Source organism: Castor canadensis, chromosome 14 (assembly GCF_047511655.1).
Source record: "Castor canadensis chromosome 14, mCasCan1.hap1v2, whole genome shotgun sequence".
In the NCBI taxonomy this organism is placed as follows: domain Eukaryota; kingdom Metazoa; phylum Chordata; class Mammalia; order Rodentia; family Castoridae; genus Castor; species Castor canadensis.
Window position 1 is genome coordinate 66,977,751 of NC_133399.1, and position 24,211 is coordinate 67,001,961.

The following is a 24,211-nucleotide window of genomic DNA, read 5'->3' on the forward strand; positions in this document are numbered from 1 at the left end:
ATTTTTATCCATCTATTTATTTATTTATTGAGACAGAGTCTCACCATGTAGTCAAGTCTGGCCTTGAACTTGTGATTCTACTGCCTCAGACTCCCAAGTACTGGGGTTACAGGCATGAACCACCACACCCGACTAATACATCCATATTAGTCCATTAACTTTGGAAATTATTCTGATTCTCAAGCAAGTTAGATGAAGCTCAAACCACTCCTCCCCTTCCATTCCCTCCTCATTTGCTGACAGCTTCAATTTGTTTGTACGCTGTCAGGACGGGGCAGGTTACCTTTTCTCCTGTTATCCTATTTAGTCTCCGTGTTCTAGTAAACTGGGTCTTGAGACTGACCCAGTTATTATATATCTGGAATATTAATATATTAATTAGTGCTCATTTCTGTAGCACACATACTAAAATTGGAGTGACAGATAAAATAGCATGGTCCCTGTGCAGGACTGTCCCAGAATTTGTAAAGTTGTCTGTATTTTTAGAGGCTAGGAAGGGGAGGGCAGCTAGAGGGGTATGAGTAACAGGTACCAAAACACAGTTAGAGAGAAGGAATAAGTTCTGATGTTTTACAGCACAGTAGGGTAACTACACTTCACCATAACCTACTATGTGTCTTATGAAAAACTAGAAGAGAGGAGCTAGAAGCCTCTAAACAAAGAAATGACAAGGAGACGGAAATGCTGACTTGATCAGTACACATTGTACCAATCAATACCCCATCACAGCACATAAATGTGTACAATTATTGCATGTTAATTAAAAAGAAAAAGTAAAAAGTATGTGTTAATTCTTCCCATAAGCTTTGAGGCAGGCACTGAGCTAGGACTATGCCATGGGTGGCATGAGTGTGTGTTTGTGCCATTGGGTTAGGTAGATTCTCTTCATTACACTCCATCAATGTCCCAGTACTGTGCACCATGTGGAAGAGTCTGTTGATTGGCAGGCTTAACTCTGGTGAAAGGAGACAGAGAAGTCTGGCTAGGAATCTCTCAAAAGTCAAGGGGAGGCAGTTTACACAGGGGTCTAGAAGTCTTAATTTTTAGAAATCAATGTCTGTAGGGAAGGGAGCTCTGATTTTTTATGGGTTTTGGCAGCCAAGGTCCCAAAGTCAGGGATGGGAGAGGAGGGTGTGGGCTCCACCAACTGGCCATTTCTTCCCCAGACAACTTGAGTCATTCCTTGTGACTCATCCCCTCCACTCGAACCACCATACTGGAATATGATTTCCGTGATTCAATTCTTCAGCAACTGGCTTCCGTTGTCTTTACCTCATTTGCAAATGTTGGGGTCACTCCTCCAACTGTTGTTCCACATTACCTTGACTGCTAGGGGTTTAGCCCATGTTTTTAGTTCACTGAGTCTCTAGAGGAAGGGGTAAACCACAGCTGTAAGGGTATTATATTTCTTTCCTAATTATAACATAGTTTAGGTTTGTTATGAACACAATTTTCAAACAATCAAGAAAAGCATAAAAAGGAAAAGAAAACTCCATAAAATCCAGTCATTCAGCAATAATCACAGTTAAGGCATTGATGCAAATCCTTCCTGAGTCAGCCAGCTTTTCCTGCTCTGTGTAGAATTCCCAAAGGGTTTGCCTATGCTTTCATCTCTGGGTCTTTGCTCCTCTGGGAGTCATTAGGCAAAGGTGGGAACTGAAGGTTAAGAGGAGACTCATCACCTTCCCAAGCCCAGCACAGCCCTGGCCAGACCTTTACTGAAAGAGGAAACCGTCTGGGTGACTTACTTTCCCTCAGCACTGTCCCTTTCTGCTCTTCTTTTTACTTGATTCTGACTTTAGAGTGTCTTCTGGTGGAACTGCATCTCCTATTGAGCATTCTGAGTCTCTGAATGCTGATGTCCCTCAGCATTCAGAGGGATATCCCTTCTCCCTTAGGAAGAATTCTTTTCTTTTCCTATTTTGGTGTACTTGCTTTTTTTTTACTTGTTTGAATTAAAAAAGAAACAAGTTTGGCTCTTTTCCAATTGATTGCTGAACCAGCTGGAGGTAGCAGGGACTAATTTTCCCTTCTACTGTAGGGTGACCCACAGGGTCAGACAAGGGAAATCCCCAGGGGCGTGTGCTTGGCAGAACCAGTTACTCTGTCCATGTGAGGAGCCCGTGGGAGGAATCAAATGACTCCGTGCTTCTCTGGGCTACTAGTCAACTCAAGCTTGAGCCTCCCTGTGGCTTGGCCCAAGCTCCTGGCAGAAAAGATGCTGGAAAGCTGGAAGAGACTCAGGTTCTTGGCCATGTGCAAGTTTAAAGGAAGAAAACCATCCTTTCGCTTCCCCGAGGAGGACTTTGGAACTTTCCTTGGATTTTTATTCTTTTCTCCTTTACCCCCAGGTAAGACATCTCAGACAAACTCTGCCATTAAGATACTGGCCTCTGGATCCCAGGTGTGGATGTACAGAAAAGGGACAGAAGAATTCTGCCTGTGGGTGACATCTGGGAAAATGGGATTCCACAGGATGGGGCTTCCTACTCTTGCAGGCTTTCACTGACTGGCACAGGGATCAAGAGACAGAAAGATCTCAACTTCTTGAATGATTAGAGTAATCTTAAACACTTTGATTGGAGCAACCCTAAGTTGTAGTCTTTGTGGATGGGCTGTTTTATGGTTGTTTTTATAGCAAACTCCTCTATAAGAACTATGCCTGTTTTGGGTTTGTTTTCCTGGCCAAAAATTCTGTAGCTTTAGTGTGGCAATGAACCCTTTCTGGCGTTTTTTTTTTTTTTGCAATGCATTAAATGATTGAATTGAGAGATAAAATATAGAGATAGGATCACAAAAATTGAAGTTATCTTGCCAAGCTTCCCACACCCAGGGGAAAACTGGTAATAAAAAAAGGGTCCCTATACGAACACTGATCCTTCTAGACTCAACTCCTTTCCTTTTTTCAGTGTAGACTTTTTGGATCCTGTGATAGTCAGCTTTCCATCACTGTGAAAAACTTCCTGAGATAATCAACTTAAAAGGTTGAAAGGTTTACTTTGGCTTAGGGCTTTAGAGGTTTCAGTCTGTGATCACGTGGCCCTGTTGCTTTGTGCCTCTGGTGACACAGTACAAGATAGTGGAGAAGGCCTATTCATTCACTTCATGGTGGACAGAGAGAAAGCAAAGAGAAAGGGGGGTCTGGAGTCTCAACATCCCCTTGAAAGGGCACACCCCCAATGACTTAACCTCCTTCCAGAGGCCCTACCACCTGAACGGTCTACCACCTCCCCACAGTGCCACAAGCCAGTGATCATGCCTTTAGCACATGGGCATCTGGGGGACCCTGAAAAGCAGGCCTTTGCATTACATAATATATTTCTTATTACACAATTTTGCAATTATTTATTTATGTATTTCTTTCCTACTGGATGTGAGCCCCTTGAAGGTAGGGACCTTCATATGTTTTGTACTATATCATTGAGTATAGTGCCTTATACATGTAAGCTAAAAACTGTATTTTAGTGAATGAATGGCAAGTGGCTTATACACTTTTCTTCCCATTTCATAGATCCAAAAATCAGGTTTTGCCTTTTTGAATCATGTTTTCTAGACCATCAGTAATAACAAAAATATCAGCTAAATTTATGGAGCACTGTGTGTGCATGTGTGTGGGGTCTACTTTGGATTCCCTCATCTAGGTTCACATATACTGCTATATGCACTCAATGTCTTTCATTTCCCCATTATGAAAACTGCCACACTTGTAAATAATGCTCACTCTCTCTTTTCCCTTGAATTGTAAACTCCATGAGGACAGAACACTGTTTTCTAGGCACTGCTCTATCTCTTGAGCCATACCCCCAGCCCTTTTAGAAATATTGCTTTTTCTAAACCTCCATCAAGTAGCTCATATAATATGTGTCATGTCATACATACTGAATTGAATTAAGCTTTGTCACTTTTCTACAAGTAAATTTTCTGATCAATACATAGTATTTGTACGTATTTATGAAGTACAACTCAATGTTTTGATTGGTGCATACATTTGATAGTATATCTACTACCGTAAACTTTTATCATTTCTTATATTGAGTACATTCATATTCCTCTCTTTGAACTACTTTAAGATGAATAATGCAATAATCTTACTTTAATGAGCTATCACAAATCCATATTAGGTAGTAGTCCAAGCATTCTCTACTATAATTATTGCAAACCTGGATTCTCAGACAGAACTGAAATGAAGCTCACAAATGGTCGTTGTGGCAGCTGTCACAGTGGTGATCTCTGTTGTCATCAATAGATTACACTGTGTTTCAAGCCTTGGGTGGAGGCTCCTTCCCTATTACCTGACTGTCTTCATTTTGGTCACCATCACCACAATGTTGCTATATCCATCCACATGACATCACTTCTAGATATTGCTACTACTCCTTTGGGATTCCAGGTACCAACGGAACTAGAATGAGGTAGGCACAGTTGGGAACCACACAGAGCAGAGCAGTGTCTAGTTCTGAAAGTACAAGTGTCACCTCCACTTCTCTAGGCAGTCAGGTGAGTCCCTATGTCTGTCCATCTGCCTCCAGACAAGTTCCATCCCTGGCCCATTTTCCCCACTGTTTGCTAGATTCAGTGTTTTCATTCTTGTAGGCATTTCCGCACTTTTTTTTTTTTGTGTGGTACTAGGGCTTGAACTTAAGGCCTACACCTCGAGTCACTCCACCAGCCCCATTTTGTGAAAGGTTTTTCGAGGTAGGGTCTCATGAACTATTTGCCAGGGCTTGCTTCAAACTCTGATCCTCCTGATCTCTGCCTCCTGAGTAGCTAGAATTACAGGCCTGAGCTACCAGGGCCTGGCTGTATTGTTTTTATTGATTTATTCTCCTTATTTGAGTTGCTTGTTAAGCATCACTGATCCTTACTTCTCATTGGTCTATTCCCCAGGCCAGGAAAGAGTGAAGCCATTTCCACAAAGGACTTAAGAACATTGCTACCCCAGGGCACTGAGTCAAGTTTCTGAAAGTGGCATGTTAGCTTGCTTTAACCTTCATGACTTCTGAAAATGCAGATTGCTTCCAAAGATCCCAAACACTGTGCTGACCTCTGGAGTCATTGCCATTCTGTCTGTGGGATGGGGGTGAATCGAGGATCTAATGGGTTCAGACAGTGGAATAGTGTTACTGCACGTTTTGACTAACCGTGTCTGTTATCCTGGGCCTGCACTAAATGTCTGCTATGAGAATAGAGGCAACTCACAGTTTCCATTGTGGCAAACAACTATTAAAACCACAGAGACATTTGTTTCAAAGTGAGGGAAGCAGTATCAGACAGGGGAAAACAAACCGGACTGGAGGCTGGCAGTCTTGGTCACTCACTGTATGATTGCAACAAAGTCATTCAACCTCCTTTGAATCAGTTTCCTCATCTATCAAATGAGGGGGTTGTACTTGTGCATCTCTAAAGTTCCTCTCTGAGTGAGAGCTATGGTTCTTGAAAGGTCTTTCATTTCTCCAGTGAGAATCACTTTAATTTAGGCAAACTGCCTGTAACCTGTCCCTCTCTAGGTCTGTTCCCCAGCATTATCCAGTAACTTCTTCAACCCCACAAAATTCAGACTTGGACCAGAGCCCTGGTCCTTCACCTCAGAAGCCAGGTGGGAACCTAGAGGGCCTTCTTGCTTCATCAAAACATGGCTGAGGGCATCATAAGGTGACACAGAGCAAGCAAGGACTGCTAGCTCAGGTCTCTCTTCCTCTTCTTATAAAGCCACTGATGACATCATGGGCACCTCACCTTGATGACCTCATCTAATCCTGATTGCCTCCCAAAGCCTCACCTCCAAATATCATTAACATATGAATTGGTGATTAAGTGTGGGACATATGCATTAACTTCAGATTGCATTAATTTCAAACCCCAGCACCAGCTCCCCAAGCCACAACTCTGCAAAGGGCCTCCTATAATTGTTGAACCAATCCTGTCCACTCCAAGTTATAATATACAACTTTTGCCCATATAAGGTGACAGATCCAAACATAAATAAAGGGGGTGTGGCATGAGAGATCATTTTTGCTATTAATACTACTTTTTCTTTCCTTTTTCTGACTCAGAGCTGCCCACTCTTGAACCTCTTGTCTCAGCTCCCAAGCCCTGTGGTTACAAGCATGTAGAACCACTCCTGACATACGCAACATTTTCTATCCTTCTTGTTTTTACTTATAAAAGAAGCATATTGTATCGTATAAATTTTGGAAAATTGCAGTAAGTTTAGAACAGAGCATAAAATCATTTTTAATCCAATATTCTACCCTTCCCACAGAGATATTCTGTTAGTGTTTTGGTATATTCTCCACTTTCTATGCAGTTCTTTATGTGATTGGGACATGATAATTAGATTATGTCTCCTTTGTTCCCACTTAAAATTATACAACAAGCATTTCCTCATTCAGTTACTGGGGCTGGGTTCTTGGGTTCTTGTAGAAGCAAGACTGGACCCAGAGGGATACAGGGAAAGCTTTTATTGGGACATCTGTTCCAGCCAGAAGGGGAGATACAGCTTTGACCAAGGGCAAGTCAGGTGGCAGCTCCCTGAACAAAGGAAAAGGGGTATCTACTATCAGATGAATGCCAGCCAAAAGTCCCTATCCGGGTCCTTTATGCAAATAAGTTCTTCAGCCTTGCAGAGTGTCCAATCCTGACTGGACAATGTCTGAGTTCAGAGGCAGCTTATTGGTCACCTTTGGCATCTAGGGTAAGGTTCAGGAGGCCTGCCTCTTGTTCGCATCTGTGTTTAGAGTTGTATTTTTAATTCTGGTGTGAGCTCTGCGTCCCCATTGGTCAGCTTGGATATAAAAGCATAAAACAGGTATGATTCCTGTGGTCCTCTTCCCGGTATCTGATTGTTCTATATTCTTTGGGTAGTTTCTTTCTGTTTTAATTCCATTGATGGCATGTGTAAATATTTTTAATGGCTCCATAATATTTTATTTTCTGACTATTTCCCTAAGTTTGAATGGATTGTTTCTAGTTTTAATCTTTTTAAAAAGTTTTGAAAGTAATATTGAGATCAAAATTCATGTGCCCATATCTCTGTGAATACCAGATTATTTCCCTAAAGTGCGTTCCTGGACGTGAGTTATTAAATTAAGGAGTATGAGTAATTAATTTTAAGATTCTTGATACCATTTTGGTTTTAATTTTTCAATCCTATTTTATAACTTAGTATCACCATTTTTCTCTTAAAAATATCAAGTCTGTGTTAATCATGAGAGAGATTAACATTTTTAAACACTTTTCTGAAGCAACATGTTCAAAGCCCCTCCAGGAAACATCAGAGTCTAGATCTTTGTTCTGAAGTATGAGTCAGCTTCCCAAATGCCTCCCTGATCCCCAACTCTGTCAAGCCCCGGTGATACTTATTTTTAATGTCAATGTGAAATGTAAAGTTATAAAAGAAGCAGAGAGAGGCAGACTCTTTACTATAAACAAGAGAAAACGGATGGGATCAGATCCCCTATTTAATATGCTGCATTATTAAAATATAATAGGGCCTGCTACTTCTGGAATGGGCTTTGTGTGAGTTCCACAGTCTCAATGCACACCAGTGAGCTTTGATGTTTAAGGTCTTTTCATTCCAATATCAGAGGACCAAGCATCACAAGAATTAAGAGGTAACATCCTAAAGGTTCTGGGAAATAAATTTGACTTTGATGCTTTCTTTATCCTAAGATGGTAGTAAAAGTTGTTGCAGAATTAAGTCTAGGTTAAAAGTTTGGAATCTGATTGTGTCCCAACTTTGCTAATTACTAGCTACCTGTATCCTTAGGCCAATTATTTAAATTCTTTGAGCCTTAGTTTCTTCAACTGCAACAGAGCTGATTATAGATCCTGGGGGTCGCTGGGGGACTGGGTGGATAATGTACATATTTGGAACACAAGAATTCTCAGGAGCTAGCACTGTGAGAATGTGAAATTTGTTGGGCCAAAATGACCCTCCAAAAGAGGAAACTGTGGCTCAAGAAAGTTGCCTCTTCACATAAGTTTCACAGCAGTTAAGTCATGAAGCCACATCACCTCTGGTTTCTTTTTTCTGATTTCGACCTCCATTACTACATAATTCAGGAAAAATGAAGGCAAAAATTTCCACTGAAAGATATCATTGCTTCCTAATCATGGTCCAAAGCAAATGCCAGTGGGAGTAGAAGCACATTTTTCCAACCAAGTTAGGGAAGTCATGATTAGATTCCACTGTGTACAAGATAATGTCTGCACTCTCCTGCCTGATATTCAAGGTGTCTCTCAGCTTGGCCTCAGCCTATTGTGCCAAGTTCACCTCCTATCACAGCCCCTTATGGACTCCAAGTTTCAGTTCAAATCCATAGTGTATTGCTTTCCTAACACAAGCATTTCCACTACAGTCGCCCCCTAGAGCTGCTGCCTCTTTCTAGATCGGCCCTCTGTGCCACCTGGCAGTTTCTTCCTCATCCTACAAGGCTCAGCCCAAATATCAGTCTTTCTTGGATGAAGGAACATTCATCACTTCTGGTCCTGGATGAGTTACTGAGTGCTATGGTTTGATTGTGTCCCTCACAGTTCATATGTTGGAAAATTAATCCCCAGTGCAGCAGTATTGAGAGGTGAGACTTTAAGAGGTGATTAGGTGATGGGAGCTCTCCCCTCCCAATGTCATTATTGTTACCTACAATTTGTCAAGCCCTTTTCTAAGATAGGGACTGAAAAAGGGATATCTTTTTCCATTTGGTGTTAAGAATTCAGCTGAAGATGAGACCAAGGCTTAATGCTAACAGCACAAGGTTATTAGAGGCTGAAAAGTGAGGAAGGGAGATCTAGTTCACAAATCAACTTCTCAACTCTCTGGGGGTGGGAGGTCATAGATAGAGGGCCAAAGAAATGTGGAGAAAGTGCAGGCTAAAAAACGGGAGGAATATTCACATGTCTTCCTGAGTAGACAGAGATTTCCCTGAACTCACCTTTCTGAACCTCATTTTGCAACTTTTATGGTTTGGTACTTCCTATTATGGGGGCTGGTAGATGTGTTAGTATGCAAATTCACTTATAATGAAGTTAGAGGTCATGTGGAGGTTATTCTGGCAGCCATCTTAGATCTAACCAATTTTGAGAAACTGTTACTTCATACATCCCATCCTCAAAGATAAACAAGAGTAGGGTGGGGTAGAAATTCAGCTAGATCATGTAAGCGGTACACAGAATAACACTGTCATATTGCTGTAAAAATGAGTTTGGCTCTCTCTCTCGCTCCCTGTTGTGCACATGGGATACCTTTGCCAGATTTGGTCCTTCCAACTTGAACTTCCCAGTCTCCAAGACCATAAATTTCTGCTCATTATAAATTATCCAGTCTGTGCTATTCCATTATAGCAATACAAAACAGACGAGGACACCAGGACACTCATGTTTATCAGGCAAAACCTCTAGAACCCACAGTCTGGACCTTAGCATACATGTGTGGCTGGTCTTTTAAGAGGAGAGCAAGAAGAGAAACAATAGTTATATTTTTGTTCCACTTAGCAATAAAAGCAAATAGAAAAATGAATATCTTAAATAGATTTTCATGTCACAATCATTAGTTACGTATTTCTCCCACTGCTGCAATGGGAATGTATTTTTTTTCCAATCTTTGGGACCAGAATGCCCATATTGGGGAGTGTTAGTTAATATGCAGGGTAGCTGCTCTGTGGTTTATTGGACAGCTCTGACAATGAGTCAATCACCTATTGAGTGACCATTAAAGTCATGTGCTGGGCATTCTGGAGATTCTGAGACATACCTGCCTTTTCAGCCAAAGACAGACCCAACTGTACTAAGCCTTTTCAACCCAGGGACGTCACTCTTTGTGGTTATAGTGGGATATTGAGGCCCCACAGAAGCTCTGAGTTCTTTGGCACCTGCATATCACACCATTTTTCTCTGTTTTTACTTTAAATTTAAGGCCACTTCCCTTCTTTTCTGCCTGTCTAAGCTCTAACATGCTTAGACAGGTCCCTCTCTGTTCCTGAAAGCTCCCGTCACACATATGCTCTACAGTACACAGTGTCCTCTGTTTTACTCTAGTGGTTTTGTGTTTGCATGTCTTATATCCTCTAGGAGACTAAGTTCCTGAACAAGGGAGTTCTCTTTGAACTCTTCACAGTACTTAGCAGATTGTTAAGTACACAACTGACAATAAATAACTTGTTGCTTGATACGGACGTTCTTCACGTTGACAACAGATGAAACTGGGGTCCTCTATTCTTGCTAGTTGATGCATGGTTTGACCCACCAGCTGCAATGGCATCTTCTGGGAGCTTGGTAGATATGCAGAATTATGGGTCCTGCCCCAGGTCTACTGAATCAGAATTTGCATATTAACAAAATGCCCGGGTGACTCATATGCATATAAAGTAGAATCATAGCACTCAGGGGCATCAGTTGTCAAATTCTTGATCTTTCTTCCACACTCGGCCCACTGTTTTTGCCTCCCACGTACCTGGCTTTAACCCACATTCCTCTTCCTTCCCTTGCCCCAGTGCATCACTTTAGCTCTTTTCTTTCTACTATCTTCAATCCGTCACTCTTCTGGTCTCTGTTCCTGCCTACAAAATGCCAATAGTTTACCCTCTCCACTCTATTCTTGCTGCTCTCTGAGCCCCTGGCACCATGAGTGTTGCTAATCCATAAGGAGACTGCCTGTTTTGAAGAATCACATACACACCTTGCTCACCAAATTGTCATGTTCCTTTTACATTAGCAAGGAATCTGAGCTCACTTGTCTCTTCTATGGGTCATCGTTCTTTTTGCCTCTTCTGTTTATCAATTCACTTTGAACTGAACAGAAGTTAGGAATTCATTGGCCAACAAAAACTATGGTGGCAGTGAATCTGGTCTTTATTTCTAGATAGATCAGCCAAAAAAAAAAAAAAAGATTGGCGAACTGCAGTGGTCCTCATTACTTAAGATTAAGCCTTTGACTCCAAGAAATATATGCCTCACTTTAAGACAATCAAACACAGAAAAGGAATGCCAGGGTTTGTTTTAAGCCATAATTCTTCCACTTAAAAAGATTTCAAAGTGTCTTCAAGCCAAGAGTCTTTAAAGTGACTACAATTACATTTATACACACCTTTATAAGAGCACAGGTATCCTGAAATTCGGGGGAGACTTATCTTCAGTTTGAGTTACGGTATCTTATGGGGAATCCAGGAAAAAGCAGGTTTGAGGGATGAATTAAAGCCCTCACCCCCTTTTATGTAGCAGGAACTAAGCAGTTAAGTACTGTTTCTGATGGTCATATTGCTTTTTGGCTCCTGTTTCCTACCTAAGAGTTGATTTACAGTGATAATTTTCTTTGGACATTTTAAAAAAGCAATTGTTCATAAAGTAAAGGAGATATATTAGACAGTGTCTTCTTGAATGTCAAGGGCCAACAATAATTAGGTCATTTGATTTCTATTCATTTTTTAAATTCTCTGATTGCTTGCACAATAACTTTCCCCAATTAGCCCAACAGTTCATACCAATATTTTATTTCTAATGGTTGACTACTCATTTCATTAAAAATTTAAGTGCATTAGCTCCATGTGAAATGATACCATTGGGATGGAAGTATTTAAATATTCATACCATAAAAATTAATAAATCCGAGCACAGTGTTTGCATTTAAAAAAGTCAGACTACAGTCAGATGTATTTGGTCTCAAGTGAGATTCACTAAATTAAATACCTCAAGCATCATCTTTTTTGTTGATTCTTCTTTACAAGAGAACAATGTAACAAGAATGCTATGAGAACAGAATTATCACCCAATTGCTTCATTCAGCTTCATGCAGCTAGATCTTGCTTCCCTTCCTTCCTGTCTTTCCTGCTATCCCATCACCTTGATTCTGACCACTAATTAGCTTGTATGATAGCAAAGATGTTGGGTGTGCATAATATTTACTTCCATTTTGTTCCATCTTTCTCCCTCCCTTTTCCCATCAAAATAAATCCAATGAATCATGTATAGGACAAAAGCCCTAAGGAAACACATTCCTTGTGGGTTTCCTCACAATTGGAAGAAGAGTCATATACATCATTGTAGGTAAAAGTTATTTGTTGTTTGTGTGTTCATGAATCTTAGAACTAGCAGATTTGGCAAATCTACAGATTGGGTCAGGAGGTGAAGGAAACCAGTGAATGTAGGGTGTCTTATAAGCTACCAAAGGTTTGAGAATGCTGCTCAGAAATAGGGACACTGAGTAGGTAAGGTCTGCACTCCCATAAGAGCTGCCCAACCGCCTGGCACAGGATTACTATTTTCTCTTGTTCCACTCCAAAACACTACTGTTGAAAAAGCTTGTTTAGATTATACAGAAAAGGCCTCTGCTACAAATATGAATAGGTCATCTGGAAGAATGAGACTGAGAGGTAACATTTTGCCACCATCAACATTCCCACCCTCACTAGAATGGATGATTTATTATGAACAAAAATATTGGGAAGAACATAAAAATGTGGAGTCAAGAGACAGAAGTTTTTATTAAACCTTAGTTCTAAAATGTCTAATGTCTAAAATTATCTTTAAAAAGAGTAGGTCTTTGCAGGAGTAATCCCAGGGCTGGCAAATATGTGACACAGAAACAATTGCACACTAACCCATAAGAATCCAGATCACAATTCTTTAAGTTCATGTAGAGCCTCAAAGTCCCTCTCTGCCATTCCTGTGGTCAGTCTCTCCAAGGTGGAAACCTATTGCCACCCCTAAAGGTGGGTGATTAACAGAGGAGGAAAAAGAATCATTTTTACTTGGTCAAGGCGGGCAGAGAAAATTTAATAACTTCGTGGTGTTGGAAGTCTCTATGAGTCATCAGTCTTGGAAGGACAAACCCCAGGTTTTAGGTTGAAAGGATGAAGAACCATCTGGACAACAAAAATCCCTGAGTTTGTTTGAAATGTCCCTGAAGTCAAGCTCAAAGATGCTTCTGTGTTTAGTTCTCGGAGACATGGAGGTGTGCTTGCTACTCCAGTCATCTTTTATAAATTAAATTCCTCTTCTGAGCCAAGTAAGGAATGAAAATACTCAAATCCATGCACTGTATTTATTTGATTTTGCTGAAAACATAAAATCCAGTTGTTCTATTATAAATGAGGCACATGTGGAATCCATATATGCAGTAGAGAGAGACAGATGGTCTATAGTCTCCTTGCATACATACACAGGCTATGAATGTAGAAAATATACACAAAGTTGAATGGTTACAGGTTGTATATATATTGTACAGCTGAAAAACCCTGGAGCTGTCTATTTCAGAGTTTCTCAAAGTGTAATTCACGAACTATCTGCATCAGAACCTTCTGGGTAACTGTTAAAATTCAGAATGGGGGTGGGGGGAGCACTTCCGACCTCCTGAGCCAGTCTCTCCCCACATCTGTGCCAGGGCTAATTCTGAGCCAGGGATATATTTCAGGTTGAAGGGAGCCTCTTTAAGCAACTCTGCAGACCAGGCATGTGTGTATGGGCATGATTATTTCATGGGCATTCATGCAAAAACATGTTTTAGAGTTATCCCTGGTTTCAGTATCATCTTTATCTCTCCTTGCAGTTTCCCAACTGTGCCCTTGACATAAGTAAATGGCCCTGATTTTCTGAAATCCAGTATCTAAGTGGGTGAGAATGAGCTACAGTGAAAGTGAACAACAGCAATGCTGCCTATATATCCTTTTCACACAAATTAAAGATAATTTGATTAATCTGAAATCAGTACAAGATCAGCAAATCTTTATCAGTACAAAAAATCAGGCCAGTCAAAGGATAAATTATGGTACCTCTTGAACTGCATTCAAATCAGAGTTTCAAGCAATAGAAACTAGAGGGAGAATTTCAGAAATTCAATGTTACTAACAGGCTCAACTTGGCCAGGGCTCTGAGCATAGTACTTTGATTTGTAGACTTCACTTTGGATATGATAAAGGACTGAGAGGTCAGAGGACCTTCTAGCATCTGTTCAGGACCAAAGAATGGAAGGTTGCTATCCTCTGAGGAATTCCCTAGATTATCCACGTAAGGAGAGAAGCTGAAAGCTAGCAAACAAAACAGTCTTTGGCCACAGGATTCAAAATGTTAAGCTGAGCTCCTGAGCAAGCTGATCAGTCAGTGCTTTGTGGGGTTTAGTGGGAGTCTGTCCTAGGCAGCCAAGTTTTCTCTTGACACACAGATTGGGGAAAAGAGCAGGAAAATTCCTGCTAATGGAGGACTCTTTATCACACTATCAGTCATTAATGCCACTCTGAGAAAGAATTTATCACACCTCTTCTGTAGGATTGAGGCGCTAAAGATACAGGATAACTTGTTGGGAGGCTGCTGAGAGAAAGCTGCATCACTGGAGATGCTTAGGCTCCTGTTCCTGTTTTCCTTTACCTGCCTTGGAAGATAGAAAGATTTGATGTGACTGCCAGTCCTGCTTTGTGTTGTGTAGATGGTGGATGTAGGAAAGGAGCCTGCAGACCCTTGGAACAAGACAGAGAGACCCCAAGTCCTCATCATGGAAGAGGTGACATTTATTGTGCTCTTTCCATGTACCAGTAACTGTGATAACAGGTTTTTATACTATATCATCTCTACCACCAACAGCATATAAGCACCTGATTAGACATATCATCCCATAGGATCCCCACCAGAAGCCCACGGCAGTCTTGGTCAAGGACAAGTTCACACATTATCCCCAACTGATCTTGGAAATGCTCCAATACTTGGAGATATCAGAATGGAACATAATTTAGTTATGAGTTGAATATTTACTAGAGTTGATCACTGTCATTCTCTATACATCCTTTTTCATCAACTAGATTTAAGTCATAAAAAACTAGAAAATGCATATTTCTTTAACCTCGCCTATCATGTCTAGTATATTGAGAATGCTTGGCAGTATTGAATTAAAGTGATATTCAATAACTCTTGGCTTCTCCAAATACCAACCATATTTTCTACGCATGTCACATTTTCTTCCTCTAGGAAGAAACCTTCCGCAACCACTTTGGCTCACACTGACATCTTCTGCCTTTCCTGACTACCCCTTACTAGCTGAGCCAAGAATTTGGCAACTCAAATATACTCTGTCTGAAGTTATACTTTGACTTGAGGTATGGGAGTCCTGTCTGCTCATCTATAACCAGGGTCTGTCTGGAGCAGCACTGGGCAAGGCCCCATAACGGGGTCTGATCTACACTGGTCTTGATCAATCTTTGTTTTGCCTTGAAAATCACCCTCCCCAGCCTGGCTGCCATTATCTATTGAAGGGCAGATTTCAGCATACGTAGACTTGAGTGTGAGTCCTGGTGCTGTCATTTATGAAGTGTCACTGCAGGAAACACCTGAGCTAAGATATCTAAGACTCTATTCCATTTCCTCGTCTGTGAAATAGGGGCAGAGGCAGGAATAATGCCATTCACCAACTACAGCTATGTGGGCCTAAGTACCATCACCATGAAAAAACCAGGCTTGAGAATGTACCACTCCATGAGGAAGTGTCTGTCAGCTGGCTGGTTTCCCTGTATGACACCAGGGCTGTTGCTCATGCCTAAGTGGTTGTGCACTGCACATTCCATGGGTGTCATTACCTCACGCACCTGGCACAAGTGCACCTGACAATCCTGTGTGACCCATTTAATGTATTTTCATTTGAATTTCAGTGAATATATTCTGAAGTTCTTCAGCAAATCTCATTGCCAGGAAGCAAGGACAGTCAGGTCAAGGCCCCCTTCTGAGCCCCTTGGCCCCCGCAGCTGGAGGAGTGTAGGCAGTTCCCAGCCATCAGGAGCCACGTGCAAATGGAGAATGACTTGTCTCACTGCCACCATAGGGGGACATACTTGAAATTCACATCCTATCTTTAACAGAGCCCTGGGTCTGGCAACTGTCAGAAAAATCATCACTCTCTCCTGCCTTGCACATGAAATAGACAAGACTGTGGGACCAGCTACTGGAGATACTTGAAAATTCCAGGCTGCGATTATCTGACCCAACATTGACCCGATTTTGGAGACAGTCTTGTTTCCTTGATGCTGAGTGTAACAACAGAAAATGCTTCTATTTTATAAATGACCAGCCAGTCCTCAGCAGATCAGGGCTCCAACACTGAGGTTTAAGGTAATGAGTCCAGGAATCTGGAACGGAAATAAGGTCAGGTACCTGGCAAAGAGGAACTAGAGAGCCCTGGGCTACTGCACAGAAGATAAGGGTCAGTGAAAAGCCTGTGTCTTTGGATGGTGGATGAACCACACCCATATAATTGAAAGTAGGACATGGTCCATGGCAGTCTCCACAATGATAAATTGCCACTCAGTGGGAGGCAGCCAGGATCCTTCTTAGGCCAGATAATCCAGCTTGATTTGTTAGGTGTCCAGGATCTCTAGAGGAAGAGAGCAGCAGACTGGAACTTTAAAACAAGAGGGATAATGTCATGTGATGTGTGTGTGTGTGCATGTGTGTGTGTGCTGGTCATGTGCATACATGCACATACATGTTGGATTAAGGATGGTTAGGATAAAGAAAGGTAAAGAGTTTCCTCTGAATGTTGAAACTATTTAGAATTTAGGGAGCTTATATATAATACCCATTTCTTCCACCTGAATTAAAAAATCTACAGACAGAAAGATGCAGGCAGTCAACAGTTGGAGATCAAAACATCAGCTTTATTACCAGTACTCTTGCTGGAGAGGGTGGCTTTAGATCTGCAGCTTAAAGGTTGTGCTAATAGCTGGGCTCCAGGGTGGCTAACACCTGTAATCCTAACTACTTGGGAGGGTGAGACTGGAAGGGTTGCAGTTCAAGGTCAGCCTGGGGAAATAGTTTGCAGGACCCCAGCTCCAAAGTAACCACAGCAAAAATGAACTGGAGGTGTGGCTCAAGCGGTAGAGTGCCTGCTTTGCAAGCCTCTGCTGTGCAAGTGTGAAGTCCTGAGTTTAAACCCCAGTCCCACCAAGAAAAGAAAGAAAGAAAGAAAGAAAAGAAAAAAAAGGTTCTGTTAACAACTTTTCACCAGCAAGGATCAACCTAGTTCCAGTCGAGGTCAGAGCAGACTTTCCCCACAGAGCTATGCCTCTCTATGAGAATGTATAGGCTTGGCTTGCAAGCAGATCTGAATCAGAAGGAATGAATAGGAGTTGAGCCACGCTGATCCAGATTCTTCTCTCCATACACCAACCAGAAAGACAAGTGACTTCCCATGAAGAGTGAGGGCATGGATGGAGGTTGGTGAGGGGAATGGGGACATCTTAAGAGAGCTTCCTCTTTAAAGAGGAGAAAATCTTCCTGCCCTGTAACAAACCAAGAGAAGAAAGTCCTACCTCGTAATTATGCATCATGACCTCATTAGATCAGAAGAGAAGACTTGCCTTTGCAGGTTAAGAGGCCACTCCAAATCCTCCTCCCTGGACTTCTTGGGCTTCCTGAGTATTTGAGTTACCTCTGTCCAGGTGGGGTCAGAAACTTCTTAAGAGCAGGGTGCATGCATGATCCCACAGAGAACCGCCCTAGTCCTCTGCAGTTTGTGCTCAATGGTTCAGTGGCTGAGTGATCATCTGCTTTTGTGTGACTGCAAGCTGGAAAATATTGACAATAACCTGGACTGTTCCTATCAATTCGGTCTTGAAGATGATCGCAACTACCCAATGCTACAGTTGGAAGATCACCTTCTATTATCTCTTCCCCTCAAATGATGCCCTCAACAACCCATCCAGAGAGTCTCTTCACCCTCCTCTGGTAACTGCAGTGGGTCTCATATTAGTCTGAGGACTGTAATCTCAATGGTCTAAATATTTTGCAGCAATGGTGTATTCAATTAAATCTTAAATTTAGCCACGCCTTACTCATTATCCTCAAATGCCAATGTATCACAAACATTTTAAAAATATGTCATCTCTGTGTATAAAGGAAGACATTTAGGCTCTTCTTGCTCAGCCCCAACAGTGGGATTTCTCAGGTTACTGAGAAAGGGCTAGGCTAATGAGATAGGGTTGAATTTGAAGATGTTAGTAAGGGTATTACTGAAAGCCAGGTCGAGAACATGACAGAATATATTCAGATCGTTAAGCAATGAGTAAGAAGAGAAAAGGCTAGGGATGAGAGGGGATTTGCATTAGGATCCAGTGTCAGGAATACAAGATACTCTGGGACAGGTAGAGAAAAGAGCTGTGTCAAGCACCCGAGTCCCTTTCATTTACCCTGGCTACAAGATGCTCCAGCCCTCTACTTCCCTTCAAGATCCTGGCATCCTGCTGTAGGAGGAGGGGACCCTGGGTACAACTAAGGGTCTTGTAACACCCTGCAGAATAATTCTGAATGTAACAATCTTTACACAAAAACCCTTAAACATACTTGAGACATTAATTACTTCTGACAAGTACTTCCATGCACAGAAAAATGGTAGCAAAATATGAAATGAGGGAAAGCATCAACAATACAGATGGAATGGAAGCTAGGGTTGTTGCCATCAGAAAGTTTACTGTAAGTGTGTTTAATCTTACTCTCCATCCATCATCTCGGATGTTGTGATGGCATATGAGAAAATTGGGAAACTTTCTGAAAATTCCCAATCAGATCTAAGAAAATGTTGCTCTGTCCCTGATTGCAATAGCTGAGGTCTATCTTGCTTCTATGTGTGGCTTTGGAGGGTGTAAGGGTAATAGAAGAGAATGGACTTTAGGAAATGATGTTGCCTGAGTCGAGTTTGGTTCTGAACTCCTGAGATTTGAGCATTAACTAGAATAAAATAAACATATATGTGGAAGTGATGTCTGTGAATTGCACTCTAGCCACTGTTTCCATCTTTCTCGTTGCCCTTTAATATAGTTGAAATGTCCCAGCAAGAGCTAGAAAATAAGTCTGTGTGTTTCTTGATGAAATCCAATTGCAAAGACATTATGGTATTCATAAATCCTCCAAATTTAGTCCTCTGGGATTTTCCTAGATTGAAATCAAATACACTCCTGCTTGGCTCTCAAATTCCAAGCCAGCACTATCTCCCTTTGCACACAGCCCGTATGTGACATTTTGTGGCAAGTTATCACAATAGAAGGACTGTGTGAGTACTCCGGGTTTATCTAATCAGGTTTACTTGACACTTGTTTTATTGCATTCAAATCTCGAAGGCTGATCAAGTGACTGGACTGTTGAGTGAGCTGTAAGAAAAGAGTGCTTCCTTGCAAACACTTGCCCTTGTGGTAAGCCTATTCCCCCACAAGTTACCGGAGTTCTACTCATGGCTCAGGCTGCATCTTTCCTGACTGACCACTGACTTGGAAACCTGGATCCTATTCCTGTCTCTCTAGTTTTAGACAACATTCCTGAGTGGAATAGGTGTTAAACAAGAAGACTCCTGAGGTTCCTTTGTGGAGTCTAAAACCGAATTACTACAGCATTTAATACAACTCCTCTGTGCTCCTTATCACCAAAGTAGGTATTCCATAAGTGTGGAAATAATAAATGAATGAGTGAAAGAATGACTAAGTTAATAATTGTGCAAACAGCCGGAATTGTCAAGTGACTCTCTTCCCAAGTGCCCTTCCCAGTTCCTCCCTGGAAAACCATTTGGTTTTGGAGAAAAACTTGCAAAAAGGACGCTGGGGCATGTCTACTCCTTACAGTTCCAGCTGTAAGCAGACAACCTTATTGCTCATGGGTTTTTCAGCTCAGGGAGATGGGACTGCCACTTTGCAACCATTAGGATGACTGTTGTCAAAAATGGAAAAGGACAAGTGTTTCCAAGAGTGTAGAGAAATTGGCACTCTTGCTGGCGGGAATGGAAAACTGTACAGCTGCTGTAGAAAACAGTCTGGTAGGATCTCAAAGAGTTAAGCTTAGAATCCAGCAATGAACACATGATCTAGCAATTGCATTCCTTGGTACATACTCAAAAGAATATTTAAAAGGGTCTCAGATATACTGCACCATGTTTATAGCAGTGTTATTCACAATAGACAAATTGGAAACAATCCAAACATCCATCAACAGTTGAGTAGATGAACAAAATGTCTGTGCCTGTGTATGATGGAATATTATGCAGCCTTAAAAAGGAAGGGAATTCTGATACATGCTAAAACATGGATAAATCTTGAAAACATGCTACATGAAATAAGCCAGACACAAAAGAACAAATATTATATGAATCTGCTTATATGAGGTGCCTCATAGGAAAATTGTTAGAGACAGATACTACAACAGTAGTTGCTAGGGACTAGGGAGACAGGGAATGGGGGGGGGTTATTGTTTAATGGGTACAGAGTCTCAATCTGAGATACTGAAAAGCTCTGCATATGGACAATATTGATGGTTGCCCCATATTGTTAGTGTACTCAATGCCATTGAATTGTAGACTTAAAGTGGTCTCATGATTGAAATCTTAGCTAGATCAATTAGGGAAGAGAAAGAAATAAAAAGGATACAAATAGGAGAGGAAGAAGTCAAATGATCCCTGTTTGCATTTCATTTTCATGGAGTACTACTCAGTCATAAAGAAGAATGAAATCATGTCATCTGCAGGAAAATGGATGGAACTGGAGGACATCATGTTAAGTGAAATGAGCTGGATGCAGAAAGGTTAGTATCACCTGTGTGTTGTTATATAGAGTGTGAAAGTAGGAGGACTATTAGAGAAGAAGAAAGAGACCAGGGAGAGGGGGTGGGGGGTGAGAAAGGGAAATGGTAAAGAGTGAATATGATCCAAGTATGAAGTTATCACAAGGAAACAACTAAAATGCTGTGTTACTCAGCCTTTCTCACTGCTGTAACTAAATACCTGAGGGAACCAGTTGAAAAGAGGAAAGATTTACTTTGGCTGGTGGTTTCAGGGGTTTGGTCCAAGAGGCTGCTTGGCCCCGTGTGCTAGGACAGACATCACGGAGGTAGGAGTGTGCAGCAGAGGAATATCATCACTTCATGGCACCCAGGAAGCAGAGAGAGGTGGGGCGAGACCAGGGACCAGGTGTAACGTTCAAAGGCACACCCCAGTGACCTACTTACTCCAGCTAGGCTCTACCTCCTAAAGTTTCCAGAGCCTCCCAAAATAGTGCCACCAGCTGGGGACCAAGTGTTCAACACATGGACCTATGGGGGAGCATTTCCTATTCAAAAAGTTGCAAGTGGTTACACAGCCATTACAGACCATGGCTCCTGATGTCCATATGATGCTACTTCTTGGAACTGACTGGGCCTGGGGCAAAAGGATAAAAGAAATTTAAAAAAATGGTTACACTGGTAAATTTTATGTTATGTCTATTTATTAGCACAGTAAAAACAAACCAAAAAATCAAATGGAGCATGTGAAGGACCAGATATATTGGCTAGATTATGCCTTAACATTCTGCTAATGGCTATCCAGCATTTCATGGCTTATAGGTGCTTTCCTCTGCCACTGTCCCCATCCTAACAACATCTCTGCCCCTCTTCACAAAGGACTCAAAGGAGGCTCAGAGACCCTGGCTTGCCAATGTCTTGTCAGAAGTCAGTAGTAGAGATGTGATTGGTGAACATGTGGCTCCCAGTCTCAGCATAGCTTCCTATCCAAAGTGCTAGCAAGTGGGCTGCAGAAACAGAGCACACCCTCACACCTGGATGTAAGGCTGGTGGCCAGTGAGGTATACTGGCCCAAGGACAACACCGGCTGGCCTACTTTCACCCTCTGCTGGGGCAGGAAGAAGGTCACAGAGCTTACAGCTGGTTGCAGACATGAAACAAATTTGCTTTAAAGATACATCTCAACTAGAAAGTACACAGAACCCCACAGCCCTCTCCTTAATGCCTCCGGTATTCAAGGATCTTTCCAAGTTATTGACCTCAAATGTTAACCTTTTATATGTTCAAAGCCAGCGTGTGTCTCACAGCCCCAGGGGCACTCTGTCACAAAAACTTTCTGAGAGTTTGTCAGTTGAATTCAGCATCACTGGCAAGAAATCACGGCTTACAAGCATTGCAAGAAGTGACCCTCCACCTGGTGAAACCCATTCATATCATTTTCACTTTGTATGTGAGGTTCATCTCCTCAGGGACCCATTTAGCTCAGAGAGAGCCATCTACCTCCCAATCTTATGGCTGCACAAGTCACTCCCTCAAACCATGCCCTGGCTTTTTTCTGAGCAAAGCCACCCATCTGTGTAATTAATCTAGAGTGCGCTCCTGCCCAGATCCAGCAAGTGCAGCTCTGCCCACTGAAGTGCACAGCAACTTGAAAGATGGCAACAAAATGCCCCTCAATTCTGATTTTCCACCCTAAGGCACCAACCCATGGAGTTTCTGTTGTTCTTGGCATTCCTGAGAGTGTGCTGTTAATTAAACTCCACAAATTGTTATGTCCAGACTGTGGCTGCCTTGGGGTGCCACGGGCAGGCCCGTACTCTGCCTGCTGTCCATCTGCCCTTGATTTGCAGGATGCTGTCTCTGGGACAGGAAGCTGTCGGTTGGCAGTGGACACCCAAACTCCTCACACTGCAGCTGGGGAGAGAAAGTGGAGTGTGATGGTTGAGACTGTGACCTCCAAACCAGACTGTTGGGTTTCAATTCTGGCTCCACCATGAATCAGTTCTACTACACTAGTAGAGCTTCTTCACCACTCAGGACCTCAGTTTTCTCATCAAGAGAATGGGAATAGTCATAGCATATCTACCTCTTAGGTAGTTGGGATTAAATGGATTTGAACACATGAAGTGTTTAAAATGGTGCCAGAAGTAGAGTGAGAGCTCTATACAGGCCAATTACTACCACTCTTCATATTATTAAAATGTAAATGTATGCATCATATGCTTACACCTACGGCGACACAGATACTTCTGCTCTTACATGCACAAAGTATCTCTGGAAAGATGTGCTCTAGAAAGGGAGGAGGAGCCTGTAGGCAGTGCAGTTGGGAGGTTCTCCTTCCCACAGAGTCAGGTTCACTCACGCAGCCCCAAGTCTTCTTATTCCATCTCATTTGGGGATCCGAACCTCAAACTTTCAAAAAGCCAAACCCACGCTTAATTGTAATGGGAAAGATGGCCTCTTTCATCCACTGACCCCAGCCTGTGCTCTGCGTCAGGACCTCAGTGCAGGGACCTGGCCCAGTCCTGCGCCTGCGCACTGACTGGCGCTCTGCGCCCAGGCCAGCTCCCTAGTGGGTGCTGTGGCATGCCCCAGAGGGAGAGAAGGGCTGGCTCTCCTCCAAAAGCCGCCTCCAAGTGTGAGTAAAGAGAGAGGCTTGCTCTTCTATGTTCCAGAGTGTTTGGTGTCTGGGAGACAGGAAAAAGACAGTACCAGACAGAAGTCCAGTTTCAGGCATGGCAGCACAGGCACATCAACCCAGAGACTGGCCTTGACTTCTAACCCGCATGATGGCTTTAGGATTATGAAGACCTGGTATTTGGGGACTCCCAGTGAAAGAAATTACACAATATTTTTTTTTCATGCAGGATCTTAAAATTCAAGCTACTGATGGAAACACAAATACAGGTGCACCTCAATTTAAGAAAACCTAACTTAAAACCAAAGCAAAGCAGAGCTGGACTTTGAAACTGCATTTTGAGATTAACTGAGTAAGTGGAAAAATGAGACCTGCTGAAACTATTCCAGGAGTGGGGGATGAGGGTGAGGGAGGATAAAGGAGAATGATGGGTGGGGGGGTGAATTCAACTATGATATATTCTAAGAACTTTTGTAAGTATCACAATGTTCCCAGTAAAACAATAATAAAATAAATAAAGACTAACTGAATAAAAATTTAACTTTTGTGGTCCAGGATTCAGGAGTCCCTCTGGCCTGCCTGGTGGACGTTGGAAAATCATTTCAACCAGGTGGGCTTTGGGTTTCTCTTTCGAATCTCAAGACACAGTGCAGCCCTCTTCTTAACTCTGGCACTGTGCATTTGCATTCTGTAATGTTCCTTGATTTAATCACTGGTGCCCTGTTTCCGGTTATTTCAAGTGTGTTTGACATAATTTTCAGGAGGCTGCTGGTTCAGCTGCAAGAGGGCAGTATGAGATGATGGTGGTAACAGAGGCCCTTCATGCTAAATCCCCGAGTGCCTTAGACCTTCAAATATTGGCGGAGAGAGGAAGAGTAACCTTACTGTGTTCTAAGTACATGTCTGGCACTATGTCACATGAGTAGAGCTGGGAGGTCCCTGTGATGGGATCGCTGATGTGGCAGCAAGAATGTCCTCTCACACGTGAATTTGTTGACATGAAAATCTCCCTCTGACACTGCTACCAAATCGGCACTTGTGTTGTCAGTTTTTCAAAATCCTCTG

At 42.2% G+C, this 24,211-nt stretch overlaps 1 long non-coding RNA gene across 1 annotated transcript; it reads left to right on the forward strand.

The window, feature by feature from the left end:
• Positions 1-2,223: 2,223 nt before the first annotated feature.
• Positions 2,224-23,529, forward strand: LOC141416438 (uncharacterized). Its single transcript, XR_012441161.1, has 3 exons — positions 2,224-2,351; positions 20,433-20,532; positions 23,376-23,529. It is a non-coding gene; the product is annotated as an uncharacterized lncRNA (long non-coding RNA).
• The last annotated feature ends 682 nt before the right edge of the window (positions 23,530-24,211 follow it).